Here is a 6,117-nt window from a genome sequence, read left to right as displayed (position 1 = left end):
TGAGTGAATGGCCGGGGAAAAAAATAGCGAAGCAGTGTTGCCCATTTTCACATGACCTCTCCGCTTCTTGGTAATAAAAAAGGCGATAAGATTGCCCCTTCCCCTCCCAATGGTAGTAGACAACACCAACCACTTTTTAGGGAAGAGAGGCACAGAACCACAAACAGGATCAAAAAAACTGCTTGCGTTTTGCCACCGTACGGTATACATATGGGAGAAAATGTATGGTTTTATCTAAGGTTGTGACGTGATAAGAACATTGATTCGATTCAGAAACAAAATAAGAATCAAACTGATGAAAGATTACAAAATTTAACGCGCGCCTTCTGCTTCTTGAAGACCGTCGTCAAAAAATCGCTGAACGCTGCATGCACGCTCAGAGATAGATATTCGTGAAATAAATTATACCCATTCTACCCAGATCTAAATGGCACTAGGCACAGAACAGTGTGCGCTATACTGGCGATCAGCAGCCTATAGTTAGTAACAACAAAGCACACGTGGGCAAAAAGAAAAAAAGAGGAAAGGAGCATTTTTGGATCCCCGCTCGCAATTTCGAAGCGTTAACTTTGGGGGTGGGTTTCAGTTTCAGTTTACTTCCCGATCATATTGACTAACAACATGTGGTGAGGAGAGCGGAGAAAAAGCTGCGTGTTAGGCAATAAAAGGGCTCAAAAACAACAAAAATTGTATAGCACGGTCAAGGCATTTCATCACAGGGGAAGGCCAATAATTAATAAGAGGAATAAAATAAAATCAGGCTGACAACGAATTAAAGGTAAACAATCTTTTACCTTAACTAAACATGACATGCAAGACAGCCTTTTGTAGTAAACAGAGTTCGTCTGAAGTAAGTTAGTACGGCAGAAAGGTACTACATACCAGAGCTCACTAAACCATGTGGAGCGGGACAAAGCATTCTCTTTCAGGTGAGCTGTGTTTAACAAATTTTTAGTGATTATACAATTCACGTTTCAGTGACGTTAGAAGCTAATATTCATAAATAAGGTCTACTTTCATGATGTTGAATTTTTAAAACAAAGTAGCACTGCGAGCATCATACGGTTCATTTGCAATGACACGTAGAGCATTTTTCTGGAGAATCTGCAGCTTATGAAGTGATTGTTTTGTTCCATTACCTCAAACTAGATGACAAAATTGCAGATTTGATGAAAGCAGCGAGTTGTATAACATGCGCATTAGCGATGGAGGTAGTAGCTGCAGACCTCTTCATAAGATATCTAGTACTCTGCATAGTTTAGTACGTACATAACCTGTGTGACAGTCTCAAGCCATTTGCTCGAGGAAGAAAGCGCCTATAGTGTTTTTACCGAGGAACATATTTCCCTTTCAAAATTATTTAGCACCAAAGTAGTAGTTAAGGAAAATCTTGTAGTTTTGGATCGGAGAAGAACAGCCTTAGACTTAGCACAGTTCATTAGTGAGGAATTTCTAAGTGACCATAAGTGTAATTTGCTTAACGTTACACGGGCTTGTTGTACAAGGTCGTTGGCATCTGTTCCTGTAAAGAATAAACTAGTGTCATCCGCGTAAATCATGTATTACATTGATCTGTCAATGCTCATAATACCATTTATGTAAATGTCCGGCGGATTACGCGCGCAAATCGTTCCAAAAAGTTGAAAGAATACACCTGCAAAACGAACGCGTTTAAAAATTCTTTCTTCCCTAGAACAGTCAGCGAGTGGAACGCACTTCCTGCTGAGACTGCAGAATGCCCGACTGTGCAGTGTCTGCTATAATAATAATAATAATTGGTTTTTGGGGAAATTAAATGGTGCAGTATCTGTCTCATATACCTTTGGACACCTGAACCGCGCCGTAAGAGAAGGGATAAAGGAGGGAGTGAAAAATAATAATTGGTTTTTTTGGGGAAAGGAAATGGCGCAGTATCTGTCTCATATATCGTTGGACACCTGAACCGCGCCGTAAGGGAAGGGTTAAGGAAGGGGGTGAAAGAAGAGAGGAAGAATGAGATGCCGTAGTGGAGGGCTCCGGAATAATTTCGACCACCTGGGGATCTTTAACGTGCACTGACATCGCACAGCACTCGGGCGCCTTAGCGTTTTTCCTCCATAAAAACGCAGCCGCCGCGGTCGGGTTCGAACCCGGGAACTCCAGATCAGTAGTCGAGCTCCCTAACCACTGAGCCACCGCGGCGGGGCAATAAAAGGAAGAATAGGTGCCGTAGTGGAGGGCTCCGGAATAATTTAGACCACCTGGGGATCTTTAACGAAACTGAAAAATCGTTCTTGATATGTGTGCGTGGAGCACTGCTCCTTTATTACTCTTGGCGTTTCTCGTGCACGTGGTTTGCCATTCTTAAGTCTGTTCGGCTATTGTGCTCCTGTATTCCTCTTAGCGCTTTTTGTGCATACGGTTTCATAAGTCAGCTTTTTATATTTTTTCTCTTTCTGGTCGTCACTTTTACTGTACGAACAGCACGTCCATGTGTAGGTCTTTCGACCCACTTTTTCGGTCGCAGATCCCAATCGGGATGATCATGTTTGATTTCTTAGGTTTTCCTCTTGCTAAGCTGGTTTTTCTCTTTTGCTGTGATTTTTTTTTAAACAATGCATGTGCGTCCCACCCCTGCCTAAGGCCTTCTGTGAAGGCTGGCAGTATTTCTGAAATATAACTAATTAATTAATAAGTAAATAGTGGCCCTAAAACACTTCCCTGGTGTGCACCATGCAGTATCTTTTTTTTAATGAAGGTAACTCCCTTTCCATGCAAACACCTTGATACTTGTCAGTTAAGTAACTGTTTAATAAATCTAGTGCGACGCCTCTGATTCCGTAATGGGATCATTTTTCAAGCAATATTTTGTGGTTTATTCTATCAAAAGCTTTTGAAAAATTGACGAAAACTGGTAAAATTAATTTTGTACTCTTACGTATTATTAGTTTTTTTTATGTAGTAGGGCAGTTTCTGTAGACAGATTTGATCTAAAACCATAACGTACAGGCGTAATTACTGAATGAGTGTCGAAGAAGTTGGACACCCTAATGAGTACAAGTTTTTCGAAGGACTTGAAGGTTAACTGTAAGATGGATACGGCCTATAATATTCGAGGATATCTTTACTACTACTTTTGTATAAAACCCTAACTTTCGCACTCTTCATTCTCTGCGGAAATATGCCACCACCTTTGAAGAAATTAAAAATGCCTTAAGTTCACTGATATTTAACAAATGCGGTTTTCTTACAGGCAGCATTAACAAACGTATTTACAGCTTTTTCGCTGGTCGACAAAGCTAGGACGGTGTCACACACGTCAGGTTCTAGCACCGAGCACAGCTCAAAGCTGACGCAACTAAAGAGACGACGAGGATAGGCGATAATTTCTTTTCCCAGCGTGGGAGTTGGAACATGACCGGAAAGCATGGCGCAGTTGTTACAGCCAGGTAGCAATAATGTTGCCGTCTTGAAGGCATATTTCGGGCTCGGGCTGATCGCGCAAAAGTGAGAGCGAGTGAGCCGCCGCTAAATGCGTGAGCGTGGCCTTAACTACATCGGCACACGTAAAACTCTTCCCACTCATTTCGCGAATGCCGACGTTATCTGCGGGCGTGTCACTTAAGAAACGAAGCGGAGACAGTTCGCCGCAGATAATCGCGATAATGGTGGTTTGAGGCAGGGTGCGCGAAGCAGAGGCGAGGAGTTCGTCAAGGAAGCGCCACAGGCAGGAGACACGTCCTTGGGGGGGGGGGGGGGGGGGGGGGGGGGGACCGCACCTCAGCTATCCTTCTCCGTGGCAGCAATGGAGCAGGCAGGCTTCAGAGCTCGCGGTCAGTGCCCGTCTCGACGATCAAGGGCGACGCAGTTCGGCGCGCCTCGCATGGCGGATGCGTCCCGCAGCGCTCTCGAGAGGGACCCGGAAGCCGTAACAACCGTCCAGATACACGGATGCCGACGCCATATTACGGGCCATAAGACTCCATGCTCTAGTCATTAGTCTGGCTCCTTCATGCGGCCGTCTCCCTGACTATACATGTATAAGGAGGCTCTGACCGCTCCTAGCGTAGGTTCACGTGGTGTTTTCAACAAGCTTCCAGTAATGCGAGTAATTTTCCAACATGTACCATGCGCGTCTGTCACACAGCGACACAAATTTAGCATTTAATTCGTGGTTGAAAATGCTGGCGTCTGTCTAAAGCCTCACCGAAGTGAGCAAAGCGGCGTGCGTGTGAGCGTTGTGTTGCATGCGCTGCGCGTAGCCAACCATTTTTTCCTCCATGCAGCCAACGTTTCCAACAGCGACAGCAGTGTATGACCGGTATAAGGAACCACAGGGTTGCCAGTTTTAGCGACTTTGCGCCAGATTGGCTACTTTTGGGACCTCTTGGCAACAAAAATTTAGATTTGGTTACTTGCCTACTTTCCGGCTACTTTCGAAATCGAAGTCAGGGCCGAATAATAGGCTTCTTTTAGTGCGATAGCACTTATACTGGCCATTCATCGCATTTAGCCGTTCATTTGTTTGAAGCCTGCTTTCTTGCAGGCTGCCCCCCCCCCTGACCACCACAATAATATATATATATATATATATATATATATATATATATATATATAGTTCGTACAGCCCAGTTGGTAGAGAATCGGACGCGTGGCAGAGTCGCAGTCGCGATTTTTTTGTTGAATTAATAATGTGTGTGGGTGCTTATGTACTCTGGAACAGGAGGGGACTTGCTGTCTTGCGGGGACGCCCGCAAAAAGCAATGTTCTTTTTACTGTACCGCCTTAGATCTTTGATGCTGAAACACTTGAATGAAGAACTCGTCATGTTGGGTGAGGAGGCCTTCCTCCTCCGCTGGTCAACAAGGTTCATTGTTGTTAGCGATAGAGGTGTGTCCACGCCCATCCTTCCGTATTAGGAAGTTTGGCGAGTGTTGCCCATCTTTTCCTTCCTTGTATTCTACTTAAGTTCATAACGAAGCTGCTTTGAACCAGCTCGTGTAGAAACCACGAATTGTCCACTGAAATGTCATTTGTATATATGTGATACCTGTACAATGATGACTGACTGTGATGTCCTTGAAAACCAGACCCCTTGTGTAAAGAGTCCTTAGCACTGTAGATATTTTCAAAAAAAATAAAATTCTCCTAAAAAGGTCGGGGCCCCGTGCCGAGGCCTGACATTGCACTGCGGAAGGCTGAAGCACGCCACTACTCCAAAATGGAGTAGATGGGGCATGTAATTTTTGTAGTCGGGGCACGGCGCTCACGCCAGCCTCCTTTATGAAATTCCAAAATCAGAATGGTACCACACATTGGTGTACTCCTCCCTTCCTTTACGGTGTGTCGACGGGTACGCGAGAAAACAAAAATTCAGGAGGCACTTTGTTGACCTAAAGTGCGGTGAGGCGAAAGCCTTTAGCGCGGTGTTGCTGCGTGTGTCACTGATGTGTGGTTAAGATGTGAACGAAGTACACAATTGTTTGTGAATCTTAAATGCTGGTGATATTAGAGGGCATTTGGGAGGAATCCATCTGATTCGACGCCTTTCTGCAAACACACTCCAGCGTCCTAGACAAGGAGAACTACATATGCGTTGGCGGGAAGTAGCGTAGTCGTTAGCACGAAGTTTCAGGAAGTAGCGTAGTCATTAGCACGCTCAGCTGCGGAACGGAAGGATGGTGGTTTGAATCCCATCGTGCGCAAGGTTTTAAAGCGAAAGCTTTACTGGCCGCGAACTTGCGATTTCGCCGTGGCGGTGCTCCGAAGAGGCACATGACGTCACAACGCGCGCCTCGCCGCGGAGCCGAACCGGTCTGGCCGGGCCGGCGGCGGCTGGCGCACTCGGCGCGAAATAGAGACATCCTCCAAGACGAAAAACTTGGAGGACGCTTAAGCTTCGCCTTTAAGAGCAGGACACGACAGTGTTGCAGCATTGCCAAGGAATCCACGGAGCGCCATCGTCCTTCGGTGCGACCACTTGCCCGGACAATTTAAGGAAAGGAAACATATCTTGGTGGACACCCCAACCGCGCCGTAAGGGAAGGAAATTGAAATGAAAATTGGTTTTAAGTAAAGGAAATGACGCTTGTCTCAATTCTCGCTGGACGCCCGTACCGCGCCGTAAGGAAAATCACT

The 6,117-nt window shown here is 45.5% G+C and overlaps 1 protein-coding gene across 1 annotated transcript in view; it reads right to left on the bottom strand.

Moving 5' to 3' along the window:
* Positions 1–6,117, bottom strand: part of Mtp (microsomal triacylglycerol transfer protein) — a 69,088-nt gene that overhangs the window by 25,658 nt on the left and 37,313 nt on the right. The gene's annotated exons all lie outside the window — the stretch shown is intronic.

The sequence above is a fragment of the Amblyomma americanum genome, chromosome 1 (assembly GCF_052857255.1).
Source record: "Amblyomma americanum isolate KBUSLIRL-KWMA chromosome 1, ASM5285725v1, whole genome shotgun sequence".
Taxonomy (NCBI): domain Eukaryota; kingdom Metazoa; phylum Arthropoda; class Arachnida; order Ixodida; family Ixodidae; genus Amblyomma; species Amblyomma americanum.
The sequence above is the reverse complement of the archived record's forward strand: the minus strand, read 5'-3'. Positions and strand labels throughout refer to the sequence as shown.